Source organism: Carya illinoinensis, chromosome 5, assembly GCF_018687715.1.
Source record: "Carya illinoinensis cultivar Pawnee chromosome 5, C.illinoinensisPawnee_v1, whole genome shotgun sequence".
Classification (NCBI taxonomy): Eukaryota; Viridiplantae; Streptophyta; class Magnoliopsida; order Fagales; family Juglandaceae; genus Carya; species Carya illinoinensis.
In genome coordinates this window covers 21,034,256-21,049,259 of record NC_056756.1, presented here as the reverse complement: position 1 = coordinate 21,049,259, position 15,004 = coordinate 21,034,256, and positions in this window count along the sequence as shown.

Here is a 15,004-nt window from a genome sequence, read left to right as displayed (position 1 = left end):
AACGTAAGGTACTAATCCCTGAGGACGATACTCTTCTTATTACTTTACTATAAAACTACGATACTGTGCACTTGCAGTTTTGCACTGGTCACCTTCCCAAGGAGATCATAAATCATCGCGGCATCCCTCAGTCCCCCAAGCCCTTGGTCCGTTCAAACCACCGACGCGAAGCCCTCATCCATCGACGTGAAGCTTGCAGATCTACGGAAGGGTAATCTATGATTCTAGGGTTTAGCATACATTTCTGTGTTTTTTTTCTCTGTTTACTCCATCTCTTTTTTCTCTTTGTATATAAGATAGAGAATATCTATTGCTCAACTGCATTTGGAAACCTAATAGATATAAATTTAAAAGAAAAAAGACTTGACTAGTATGCTACCTAAAAGAAAATCTAGATGCGGCATTCATACTGTTCATTGTGAAATTTAACATTTTTAATAGATATATAAAATATCATAAATCTTTGACTTTTTATTTCAAGAAATTGAGATGAATGGGCAACCATATCTACTGCTTGAGCTGAAATCACCAAATCATGCAGAGATTGTGGTGTTCTGTTTAATGATCTTTCCATTAATGACCAAGTAAAATAGTAGGTAGAACATATTTGGGAGATTTTATAGCTATTGATATTCCAAACTACTCTTAATTCTTAAGACATAATGCTCCCCAACCCCCGGGGTCCCATTTAATTGAAATACAAGCAACCAAGATTGGTGTGAACATACATGAATGCCATGTATTGTTGTCCAATCCTCAGTGGTATCCATGGAAGACCAATATTCTAAAAATGTACACCATAAAGTTTCTGAGTGAAAATGTACTTGATCTAAAATTTCAAGTATGACCAAGCCTATGGCTATTAACTGTTTGAATTAACTAAGGAGTAATCATGATATAAACTGCAAATGTGTAACCAATCTAAAAAATTTGGAAGATGAAAAATATATAGCACCCTTATCATGCAGGTTCAGATTTGAATTATTGACTATATAAGGGTGCTATATATTTTTCGTCTTCCAAATTTTTTAGATTGATTACACATTTGCAGTTTGTATCATGATTACTCCTTAGTTAATTCAAGCAATTAATAGCCATAGGCTTGGTCATACTTGAAATTTTAGATCAAGTACATTTTCACTCAGAAACTTTATGGTGTACATTTTTAGAATATTGGTCTTCCATGGATACCACTGAGGAAAGCATTGAGTAAGTCTTGATCTTAGCAATTTGACAAATGATATTGGTGGCATTGCATTATAGAAAATATGTCTTCTGATTGAACTATTGGATACCCATTTGATTTTATCTCTCTTATACTTTCTTCTCTTCTTTTGTTAACCTTATTATGAAATCGGCCTCTTTACTAATCTAAACTTGTGTGCAGTGTTTTCAAAATCACGAATGGCATCTACACAATCATCATTCTCTGTAATTGATGATTTTGTGTTGGAAACACTAAGTTGTTGGTGTGGTTCGAAAGCAACACTAAAGATGTTGCACATTACGAAAAATTCAGGAAGAAAATTTTTTGCCTGCCCAAACTATAACACAGTAAAGCAATTTATCATATTAATTAGCATATTGAGTTTCATTTTGCACGGTATATTTTATCATTTTAATCAAATGTTCTTATTGTGTGCAGGGAGACATGAGGAAATGTGAATTTTTTGTTTGGGTGGATATTCTTCACTTGCTAGAGGAGAACATTTGTACAAGAGAGAGTAAAGTTTGGAAGATGTGAGATGACGTATTGGTGCATGAGAATGGAGTTCGTAAAAAGGAAGATAAAGTACGAGAGCAAGAGACAACTCTTCATAGGGAAAAATAGAAATTATTGTGTTTGTATTGAGTTGTCATTTTTGTAATTATTTTGGCTTGGTTTGGATAAATTATATGTAAATAGCATGTTGTATTGAGTATATTGCTTTTGATGTACAAAAGGAGTACTCCAACTATGTTTTCCTTATGATATAAAAAAGGAGTATTCCAACTATGTTTTAGTTATGATGTACAAAATGGATATTAACTTAACCTTTGTAATGAAAAGTTTTGTTATTGTTGAACCCAAAGTTTCAAGTTTCATGTAATTATATATCTACATATTGATTTTGATGATAACAAATAAATTCAAAGAATAAAGGAGTCTTGTGATACCTCATATTTACGTGTATTTTTACTAAATGATTATCTAAATTATTATAATAAGTGGTTCTCTTATTTTAAATTAAATGTGTTTTTCGTTGTATTGTTTTATGATTTTTAAGTTTTGAGATTTAAATAATGTGTCTTCTTGATATTAATAATTACTTCGCATTTAAATTACTCTCTAACTTGAATTATTTTATTGTTGGGGTTTAACTATTTTATTTTATTAATATTGAGTTGTAGTGTTTTTATTTAGATTTTATTTATTTTATTGTACTCTTTTTTTTAAAATAGTTTATTGTTGAATTCTAATATTTTATTTTATAAAGTCATTGCGTTTAAATTATTTCATTTAATTCATTATTTTAAAATTTATGTTCGTTGGATCAGTTTGAGATTCCGAGTTGAAAAGACTGGGCCTCACTTTCCTTCCATTCATTTTTCTTTTCCCTTTTTCTTTTTTCTCTTTCCTTTCTATTTCTTCTTTCCTTCTTTTTCTTCTTTTTTCCCCTGCCTCCAGCCCGTGCGTGCCCCTCCCCTCTCTTCCCTCCTGTGCGTCTCTCTCTCACTACCATTGATGCAGCTGTGCACCACCATTTGGCGTCACGCCCCAGCCCACCGTCTTCCCCACTCTCCAACGACCTCCCCTGCACTGGCCACCACTCCCCACTCTCTCTCTCCTAGCCATGTAGGGCCGAAATGGCCATGATTTTTTCTGCTCCACTGTCCGGCACCCCCACCCCCACCACAACTTCCCCCTCCCACTAGCCAACATCCTCCACCAATCTCAGCCCCTAACTCGCCACCATTTGCCCCCATGAAACCCATCAAGCTGCACGGTTTTAGCCTCCCTGCACTGCCATCGCGCCGCCTTTGGCCACCAGCTCTTCACCACTTCATCACCAACTTTGCAGCTACCCAACCTGTGACGCCCCCAAATCCCCACGCACGATCACGGGAAAATCGAGACGTCCGGATGATGACATCACGGGTCATCATCCTATCGACGTGTGCCAAGTGTGTGAAAAAGCGACGAATGTGCACGAGAAATACGCAGCGAAAAGCAAGTCAATAACTAAGTACCAGAATTTTTCTTGTTTAATACAAAACTATTCAAAATATACATAAATAAATATTACAGGACACAAACATAATTTTAAACTAAATACAAAGCATAAACTTCAGCACCCCGGCGGAGCCGCGTCCTTGGGCTCAGCCTCCTCCTCTATCTCTGCACCAAAATCTACGGAACCAAAAATGGTGCCGCAGGTAAGTAAAATCCAAACACAACCAGATAAAAACATATAGAACTCAAACAATATGCATGAAGTGATGCCAATGCGCAAAACCCATAAAATCATATTTTTACCACGCATGCCAAAAATTCCATTTGGCCCAAAAACATATCCTTTCCAAATATCACGCCAAAAGTCACATTTGGCCCATATCCATCTCAAACCATTATCCAATTAATCCGTATGCACCATGACCTCCCCTAGGGATCATCCGCACACCCTGGCTCCAGTGCCACACCGCAGGTTACGACCACGCATGTGACACCTAACGAGCGATGCCCAGTTCCGCGCCCCGCGCGTTCGTAGCCAAGCATCCTCTAGCTCTCGCCAGCGAAGGGCCACAGAGTTGGTGCATAGAGCGATGCCCGGTTCCGCGCCCGGCGCGTTCGTAGCCAAGCATCCCCTAGCCCCCGCTCCCATCGTCGCCCAGCGACAACTCAGGGGATGTTACTGAGTTTATTCCGCTCCTGAGTGACCAGAGGAGCTCCACCGAGATAATACCCCATCCCGGCTTGGGGTCGTGATACACACGCACCCGAAAATCCACTTACGCCAATAAAACAGGCTTTTTTCAATTAAATAAAAATACATGTGCATGCACCATGTAAATGCAATATTAATGCACAAAATAATCAACCATCCATAAATCAACAAAACCAAGCACTCCGTCCACAACCCATCCGACCCCCGAACTCCTCGAACTCAGTTCGGAATCAGCCAACCAACAGATAAATATTTATTAAATGAGCAAAATATATTTAAATCTAAAAGTAAAGTTTGAAAAATACTTACAGCACTATATAGTATTTTTAGAAAACACTCGGCGTTGCAAACGGCAGAAGGAAAGCAACGTAACAGTGCAAATTCACTGTAGCCGTGGGTTGTAAAATACCCACTTTTGAACGGGGACAAACCAAGGCTCGGGATTGATAGGGAATGGCCTTGAGATATTTATGAAGCTAAGGGAAATGAGTTTTGGCCGTGGGTGGTGGTGGAAATGGCGATCGAAGGCCAAAAAGGGGCTGAACGGAGTTGAGTTCGTGGGAGCTGTTCCAGCAACGGATCGAGGCCGGAAATGGGTGGTTTAGGTCGGCAAGAGGTAGGGGAAGAAGCTGTGAAAAGATGGTGGCAGGAGGTGGTGCGATGGCGCCGAAAACGGTGAAAAATCGTATGACTTGGAGGAGCTCGTGGCGGCTAACGGTGGCTCGGATGGAAGTGAAACTTGGTAGGGATGTTCACCAGTGAGAGGGGAAGAAAACTGGGTGGGTGGTGTAGGCCATGCAGCCGGCGAGCGGCGGTTCTGGGCTGCGAAAGCAACCGGCGACAGGGGCAAAAATAGAGCAAGTGCAGCGACTTCCGGCGGCTCTCGAAGGCTAACGGCTGGTCTGATGGCTCTGAAAATTGGTGGAGATGATCTCTGGTGGAAGGGGAAGAGAATGGTGGTGGCGGTGCACTAAACTGTGGCCGGACGGCGGAGAACTGGGCGGTCAAAGTGGAGGCGACGGGAAGGAGAAAAGAGAGGAGCTGCGCACGGGGAGAGGGGGAAAACGGGAAGAAAAAGAAGAAGAAAAAAAAAGAAGAAAAGAAAGAAAAGAAGAAAAGAAAAGGAAAAAGGGAAAAAGAAAAAGAAAAGAAAAGAAATGAGGTCCAATCCTCACCTCTGGAGTCCAACAACTGATCCAACGAAAATAAGTTTAAAAGCAATAAAACTAAGAAAATATTTTAAACACAATGTAAAGCTAAAATATAATAATTAACTAGTAAAAACAAACTATTTAATTTTAAATCTAAAGACAAGCTAAAATAAATTAAACAGCAATTTAAATTCAACAACAATTAAAATTCAATTAAAATCTGATAATTTAAAATAAAAGAAATATTATATTAATTAAATTAAAAGATTCCTTCAGTGAAAATACACATAAAAACGGGATGTCACATCCTCCCCCCTTCAAATAAATTTCGTCCTCGAAATTTGTGAGATCAATATCAGCGCCAAGTAGGATACACTACGCAACTCAGAGTATACTTGAGAAAATCATACCATCAGCCATTTCCACACAAGTATGATTAAAGATCTCTCCAATTATACTCGTAAAGCAATTCCATCATATTCGTACTAGTCTCCCAGCGACGCATCACGTCTAGAGCTCCTAAAGCAGCCACGTAAACCGGAATCACCATATCGTCAAGAACTTCAAAACCACACCCAAGAAAATTCTAAAAATTATTACTTCTTAGAATGAATTGTATTAACCTCAATCAACCTTCATGCTATATCATCGAAACTTTCATTGTATACTATATCTTGGTAACCTAGTAGCCACTTCCAAAATAAACCATCAATAAACATAATTCGCCCAAACAAAATATTACTCTCCAATTACAAGCACCTTCTCGAAATTTTAAGTCATCACTAATTACTCAAAATCAGCACACCTAATCATGAACTATCACTCCTATTTCCTCAATTATCTCTAGCTACCTTAACTAAATCAAAATTCCGCAATGACACCCATGATCATCAACAAAGAAGACGATATCAATCAGTTGCAACCTTCCAAATTAAAAACAAGTATCATTATCTCAAAATACGTCAGTCTCATCTAAGATAAAGAACATAGGGCTCGAATCCGTCCCGACCAACTAATAAAGCACCTATAACTCCTACCTAACAACTTACACTTTCAAGATCATCACCTAAATTCTGAATATCGTCTAATTTAGAGATAACTAAATTCACTACAAACCACGATTAAATTCACAATAACCTTAATAAACCCTTCTTATAAACTCACTTACCTACTTCTATTCTCATAACCCTAATATTAGCACGACTATTTCCTTCAATTGCATACAAAATTAAATCTCAAGATAGGTCATGCTATTCAAACCTCCAATCCATCAAAACTATGGCACTACCCTCCTGACTTCTACTGCTTATTACCTTACGTACCTGTTTAGGCTAATCACCGTTGATTCTCAAACTTCCACTTTCAAGATTTTATTATCCACTACACATGGCGACTCAACAATCTCTCTTCAAGTTAAATAAAATGTATATAATTCTCCCAACTGGACACTCAAACTCCAAAGGAAAGTATAGTCTCAAAATTTAAATTCCTGTGTGACCTCAAGTCACAATTAATTCTTGAAGATTGTCTCAACAATAAATGCCAACCATCACTCCAATTGGTAACCCACTTCAACTGTACACTCCGATCAACTCACTAAGAACTCGAAGTTAAAATCTATTGAATTTAATACTATCACATCTAATCCACTTCAGTACTCACCAAAGCCACTTCTCTCAAGCCAAAAAGAGACTAGGATTTGTACTCTCCGAAATCCATACACCCTCACCACCACTATAAATGGATCTCATGTACCCTTAGCTAAGATCAATAATCATTCTAACGTATAAGTGATCCATCACTTCCATTTCCAACATTCGTACCTTATCCTCAAAATAAACAAAATTTCATTTCCCAAAACCTGCATCATCTATTATCCTCAACTCGGTATGAATCAATCCTAAAACTTGTCACTATAACCTCGAGCTATAACAATTATTGCCAACCCACATTCCATTGAGTAACACGCTTCGACTGAACGCTCCAATCGATTCACCACTATCACGTGTCAATCTCATACGTCCTTAGCAGAAACCAATAGTCATTCCAACGTACAAGTAATCCATTACTACTATTTCCATCATCTGGATTTATATCCGCAAATCAACATGAATCATTCCTATATCTGCTTAACTTATACCCTTAATATCAACAAATAGTTATCGCTTAAAGCTTTGTACTGAAAATGACCTTAAACCTGCTAATAATCCGTTCCCAAAAGTCTCTAGAACATAAGGTCTCAACTTCAATCGAATTCAATACCAACAATTAAACTATTGCTTCCAAAACCTCAATGGATCTATTTCTTCCGAACCGACAAAAATCATTTCCTAAAATCGATTACTACAACCTCAAGTTAACAATAGTCATTTTCTGAACTAAGTCAATATCTACAATCCTCAAAGAAGTATATGAGCTAAATCATTACCTTCCATTCTCAAAGAAATGTACCCTAGAAAAATTTCATATTATTAACTAAACTCTGATCAACCCCATTTTAATGGTTGCAAACTAATCACTCTCCAGAGTGGATCAAGCTAGCACCCCAAGTCTGTAAAATTAAGAACTCAACTCTTATTATAAATTGGTCCTTCAACTCTGTAATTCTAAAACCTTAAATCAAATAAGAATAATTTCTAGAATTTCTAAGATCAATGAGCTTACACCCCATAATAGAACAATCGGCTCCCAAAGCTTTTAAAATCTAATACATTAACGGATAATAAATCATTTTCTAAAATCCTCGAGATTGATGGCTTTAATTTAAAACATTCACCTTAAAACTTGTAAATTTTAAAACCCCAATTGCCACCAAATTGTTCATCCGAATCAGCGAAATTTCAAACTTGAAATTTAATTATTTCCCCCAAAGCTTGTCGAACCTAAAACCTTAATTACCAAAATCTTATTTCCTAAAATCTATAAGGCCTCAAACCTTAGATAAAATTATCTTAAACCAATCCTTAAAGTTCGTTGAACCTACACTCTCCTATTCTATAGCCTCATTACATAAATTCTACAAAACCTAAGACCTCAACCATCTTAAGTGACTTAAATCTAACTCCCCTCCTTAGTTGCAACTTACATTCCTACTCCCAAGAGATCGCCTAACCCATGTCGTTCCCTTCTAACCACAATATTATAAAAGTAACCCACCTCTATAAAATTCAACCCTACTACACTAAGTATTTATTCCTACCAACGACATTTTCGATAGTATCGTCCTCCTGCCATAGCATAATCCTCAACCCCACTTTTTAACTCCGGACAACACAAAACAAAACAATTTAAAACAAAATAAATAAAATAACATATATTGGAATAACTAAAACAAATAAAACAACATACTTTCAATTCAAATAACATCAAATCAAACCAAACCAAATCAAATGGAATTAAATAAAATAAATTTAAATCAAATAAAATCGAATCAAGTTCAAGAAAAACAATTCAACTTAAATAAATTAAAATAATTTTAACACCAGCTTTTAAAAATTTCTGGTACTCTACCTATGGGACATATGGTTTTACCCAGAGCCGAACCGCTTTGATACCACCTATGACGCCCCCAAATCCCCACGCACAATCACGGGAAAATCGAGACGTCTGGATGATGACATCACGGGTCATCATCCTATCGACGTGTGCCAAGTGTGTGAAAAAGCGACGAATGTGCATGAGAAATACGCAGCGAAAAACAAGTCAATAACTAAGTACCAGCATTTTTCTTGTTTAATACAAAACTATTCAAAACATACATAAATAAATATTATAGGACACAAACATAATTTTAAACTAAATACAAAGCATAAACTTCAGCACCCCGGCGGAGCCGCGTCCTCGGGCTCAGCCTCCTCCTATTCATCCTCGATCTCTGCACCAAAATCTACGGAACCAAAAATGGTGCCGCAGGTAAGTAAAATCCAAACACCACTAGATAAAAATATATAAAACTCAAACAATATGCATGAAGTGATGCCAATACGCAAAACCCATAAAATCATATTTTTACCACGCACGCCAAAAATCCCATTTGGCCCAAAAACATATCCTTTCCAAATATCACGCCAAAAGTCACATTTGGCCCATATCCATCTCAAACCATTATCCAATTAATCCGTATGCACCATGACCTCCCCTAGGGGTCATCCGCACACCCTGGCTCCAGTGCCACACTGCAGGTTACGACCACGCATGTGACACCTAACGAGCGATGTCCAGTTCCGCGCCCCGCGCGTTCGTAGCCAAGCATCCTCTAGCCCTCGCCAGCAAAGGGCCACGGAGTACGTGCGTAGAGCGATGCCCGGTTCTGCGCCCGGCGCGTTCGTAGCCAATCATCCCCTAGCCCCCATCCCGTCGTCGCCCAGCGACAACTCAGGGGACGTCACTCAGTTTATTCTGCTCCCGAGTGACCAGAGGAGCTCCACCGAAATAATACCCCATCCCGGCTTGGGGTCGTGATACACACGCACCCGAAAATCCACTTACGCCAATAAAACAGACTTTTCTCAATTAAATAAAAATGCATGTGCATGCACCATTTAAATGCAATATTAATGCACAAAATAATCAACCATCCATAAATCAACAAAACCAAGCACTCCGTCCACAACCCATCCGACCCCCGAACTCCTCGGACTCAGTCCGGAATCAGCCAATCAACAGATAGATATTTATTGAATGAGCAAATTATATTTAAATCTAAAAGTAGAGTTTGGAAAATACTTACAGCGCTTTATGGTATTTTTAAAAAACACTCGGCGTTGCAAACGGCGGAAGGAAAGCAACGTAACAGTGCAAATTCACTGTAGCCGTGGGTTGTAAAATACCCACTTTTAAACAGGAAGAAACCAAGGCTCGGGATTGATAGGGAATGGCCTTGAGATATTTATGAAGCTAAGGGAAATGAGTTTTGGCCGTGGGTGGTGGTGGAAATGGCGGTCGAATGCCAAAAAGGGGCTGAACGGAGTTGAGCTCGTGGGAGCTGTTTCGGCAATGGATCGAGGCCGGAAATGGGTGGTTTAGGTCGGCAAGAGGTAGGGGAAGAAGCTATGAAAAGATGGTGGCCGGAGGTGGTGCGATGGCGCCAGAAACGGTGAAAAACCGTATGACTTGGAGGAGCTCGTGGCGGCTAACGGTGGCTCGGATGGAGGTGAAACTTGGTGGGGATGTTCACCGGTGAGAGGGGAAGAAAACTGGGTGGGTGGTGTAGGCCACGCCGCCAGCAAGCGGCGGTTCTGGGCTGCGAAAGCAACCGGCGACAGGGGCAAAAATAGAGCAGGTGCAGCGACTTCCGGCGGCTCTCGAAGGCTAAAGGCTGGTCCAATGGCTCTGAAAATTGGTGGGGATGATGTTTGGTGGAAGGGGAAGAGAATGGTGGTGGCGGTGCACTAAACGGTGGTCGGACGGCGGAGAACTGGGCAGTCAAAGTGGAGGCGACGGGAAGGAGAAAAGAAAGGAGCTGCGCACGGGGAGAGGGGGAAAACGGGAAGAAAAAGAAGAAGAAAAAAAAGAAGAAAAGAAAGAAAAGAAAAGGAAAAAGGGAAAAAGAAAAAGAAAAGAAAAGAAATGAGGTCCAATCCTCACCTCTGGAGTCCAACAACTGATCCAACGAAAATAAGTTTAAAAGCAATAAAACTAAGAAAATATTTTAAACACAACGTAAAGCTAAAATATAATAATTAACTAGTAAAAACAAACTATTTAATTTTAAATCCAAAGACAAGCTAAAATAAATCAAACAGCAATTTAAATTCAACAACAATTAAAATTCAATTAAAATTTGATAATTTAAAATAAAAGAAATATTATATTAATTAAATAAAAATATTTTTTCAGTGAAAATACACATAAAAACGGGGTGTCACACAACCTACCCCATCCTCATCTCCGATCTGTCACTGGTGAAGCTCATTCAACCCACTTTCCATTTTGGGCTTTTTGGCTTTCGACCGCCGTTTTCGTTGCCATCCATGGCCAACCTTCATTCCACTAGCTTCATAAACACTTCTGAGTTCTTCCCTATCAATTCCAAGCCTTGGTTCATCCTCATTCAAAAGTGAGTATTTTACAATAACTACAGTGTTTTTATACTGTTATGTTGCTTTTCCTCCATCTTTTGCAGTCTGTTGATGTTTCAAAAAATATTACATAGCGCTGTAAGTATTTTCCAAACTCCCTTTAAGATTTAAATATATTAATGCTTTTACAATAAATTGTGATTGGTTGGTTATGCTGGACTGAGTCCGAGGAGTCGGGGGTCGGATGGATTTGAGGATGGAGTTATTTATTTTTAGATGAGTTGGATTGTTGGTTATTTTTGTGTCTTATCATTTGCATTGCATGGTGCATGCATGTATATGTGTTGAATATTGAAAACTAGGTTTTCATGCGTAAATGAATTTTTTGGGTGGGTGTGTATCACGACTCCACGCCGAGATGGGCATTATCTCAGTGGAACTCCTTTGGCTACTCGGGAGTGAAAAATACTGAGTGACATCTCCTGAGTTGTTGCTAGCTCGGACGATACGGTAACACTATTGGCCGACTCTATGGTCCCTCGGCTGGTGGGGACTAGAGGATGCCTGGTCATGGTACGCGCTGGGCGCGTGGCTGAGTATCGCTCGTTTAGATGTCAAATGTCTGGTTGTTACCTGCGGTGTGGTATAGGAGCCAGAGTGTGCGAATGATCTCTAGGGAAGATCATGGTGTATGCATTAAAATTGGAACTGGTTTTTGGATATAGGCCATTTTCTAGGAAAATTGCAAGATTTTTATAAGTAGATTTTCATAGACCATTTTATGAGAAAATGGTAGATTTCTTGTTTTGGGCCATTATCTAGGAGAATGGCGAGGAAATGTTTTAATGGAAATATTATGGATTATTATCTGGGATAATGACATTGAAATGTTTGGGCAAAAAATGAGATTTTTGGTTTGCGTTGGAAAAAAGAATTATTTTTGAAAAATGTTATTTTTGGATCTCATGCATATGGCATCCTGTTCATACATATTGTTGAGATTTTAGTATATTTTTATTTTGTGGGCATTTGGATTAGTACTTACTTGCAGTACTGTTTTTTGTATTGTAGATTTTGATGCAGAGGATGAGGAGGCTGAGCCCGATGAGGCGGCTCCGTCGAAAGAGTGATCGAGGATCACACGTGGGTTGAGATTTATTTCTTGCTTTCAATCCTTACTTTTGATTCGTATTATATTTACACTGGTTAATTGTAATATTTTTGATATGCTTGTGTTTAATCGAGATTGATTTTAAATCTGTATTTAAAATTTTGGTACTTAGTTGAATGAATTTTATGAACTGCTGCGTTATTTTGTTGTACATATGTTGCATGTACAAATCTAGAGTAAGTACTAAGTGATAGGTCACGCATCCCATCACTTAGTACTTAGTGATGGGATGCGTAACCCGTGTTGTCATTATCCCAACGCCTCGATTTCCACGTGTCTGTACGTGAAACTTGGGGGCATCACAAGTTTCAATCTCAATTTGTCTACATAATGGAGTCAAGCATATCAAGGAACCAAGCATAAGTAAGAAGAGAATAAGTTCACATTAAAACTCATAGAGTAATATTGTAAATATCTTAAAAATTTAAAATTAGGATTAAAACTCAAAATTAATATTTTATCATAAAGCATTAAAATACATTTTCTACATGTGTATGAATATTTTGAAAATTTTAAAAGATGATTGATTGTCATCTTTCACATGTGTATGATATGATTAAAGGTTTGAATTTTGAAAATATTAAAGATTGATTGTCATCTTTCATATGTGAATGTTTTATTTGAATATTTTTAAAAGTGATTGATGCTCTTTTTGACTTATGCAAAAAGTAGATGATTTTGTTTAAAAATTTTGAAAATATTAAAGATGATTAATTGTCATCTTTCACATGTGCATACTTTATTTGAATATTTTTAAAAATGATTGATACTTTTTTTACTTATGTAACATGTAGATGATTTTTTTTGCAAATTTTGAAAAGTAAAGTATATTCTTTTTGTCATATGCGAAAAGTAAAAAGATTAAATTTGAAATTTTTGAAAATTGAATGATGTCTTTGATAAATGAAAAAGAATAAACTTTTATTTGAATTTTTTGAAAAGTAAATAATGTTGTCTTTGACATGTGAAGCTTTTTAAATTTGAATATGAAGTCTCATATGCCTATAAATAGATCATTTGAGAACTTCATATTTATAATACCAAGTGATGAAGCACTAAAATTGCATGATTAAGTTACTTAAGCGAACAAATTGTTTAATAAAAAATGATTTAAGTACTTAATTATGCAATAGATCACATTACTTGAGTCAATTGATAAATTCTAATATTTTGGTGCTTAAAAAGATTTATAATAAAATTATTTCACATGAAAATAAATATTTTATTTTTATTCCTCTCATAACAGGGATAGTTTGGATAATACATAATAAAGATATCATTCAAGTGTGAGTGCACACATGCAGCAGACCAAACATTCGGACCGCAGAGGAAATGGAGAGGGCAGCCAATCACGCAGGAAGAAATTCACGCCGAAGGCTGCAGAGGAAATCAACGCAGATGGAGGGGCATCTTTCACTTTATTTTCTTTTTTTTTTTTTCGTTTGTCCTTTAGTGCTAGGGTAGTTTTTTCTTTGAGAGAGGCGTATTTTATTATTTCTTTTTCGTTTTAGAGGGGACAGGGCTGGAGGTCTTTCGGTGGGAGATGGACAGCTATTGGCTTGGGCTTGCTTTTTCGTTTTTACACTTGGGGCGGCTGGTCTTGTTTGGACGCAGCAGGGGACGGAGATAGCAGCACGAGGGACGCAGCAGGGAGTGGAGAGTTTCAATTTTCTTTCTTTCCGTTTGACTGAGCGGCCTGTTTTGGTTTTATATTTTTTACTTTTCATAAGCTAGCGGCAGGAGTTTTCATTCTTGTTTTCGTGTAGATTCTAGCAGCAGTAGGAGATTAGACTTAAGAGTTTATTTTCTTTCTCTTTCGTTAGTTGCAGAATGGAGCAGCTTATTTTTTTATTTTTCGTTCTTCTTCGTTTAAGACAGAAGCAGCTGGTAGACGCTGGGCGGCTGGTGTTTCTTTGACTCACTGCACTCTGTTTTTTCAGAGAGACCTTCGGACAGTAGCTTTAGTTTTATTCCATTTTCGTTCCAGACAGTGGGAATTTTCGGTAGCCTTTTGGCATGCTATTTGTCTTTCATCCATTAGTTTTTCTTGCTTTTCGTTTGAGTCATTGGTGTTGATTTTATTCCATTCTTGCTTTGCTTTTAGATAGAGGTGGCAGCTTCATTTTAGTTTTCTTAGTTATTTATTTATTTAGTCTCGTTTGTTTTATTTTTTTGAGCTGATATTTTATAGACTATTTATTTTTCATTCTAGGGTTTATTAGTTGGTATTTTCTTAGTTTTTGATATGGCTTCACTTAGATTAATTTTTATTGTTAGAAATATCATGTGTAGCTAATTTTTAAGCTTGGGTTGCGGAATGGGGCGTGATTTGTTTTGGATTTTAGATCGATGCAATATTTTGTTGATAATGTTGATTTCACTAAGTTACTAGTTGGAATTAAATTGAAAATAGATTGAAGCTCTTACTCTTGTTTTGTTGTTGACGTAAGGCACATCAAAAGCTTGAAAATTATCAAGGCTTCTCTCGTTTGTTTGTTAATGTGTGTTCGGCTAGTAGAATAGAAAATCCCTTAGGAAAATATTGCAAAATTTGAGCTTAACCTTTTTATCTTCCGATTATCAATGCCTTGATTGGGTTGTTAATCGAGAAAATTATCTAGAATCCAAAATAAAGAAAGTCCCAAACCCAACCCAAGTGTTCGTTAATTTGTTTTTATTTTAGAAACTTTAATTTCAATTTCGATTATCTTTTTGCATTGCATTTTAACTTTATTT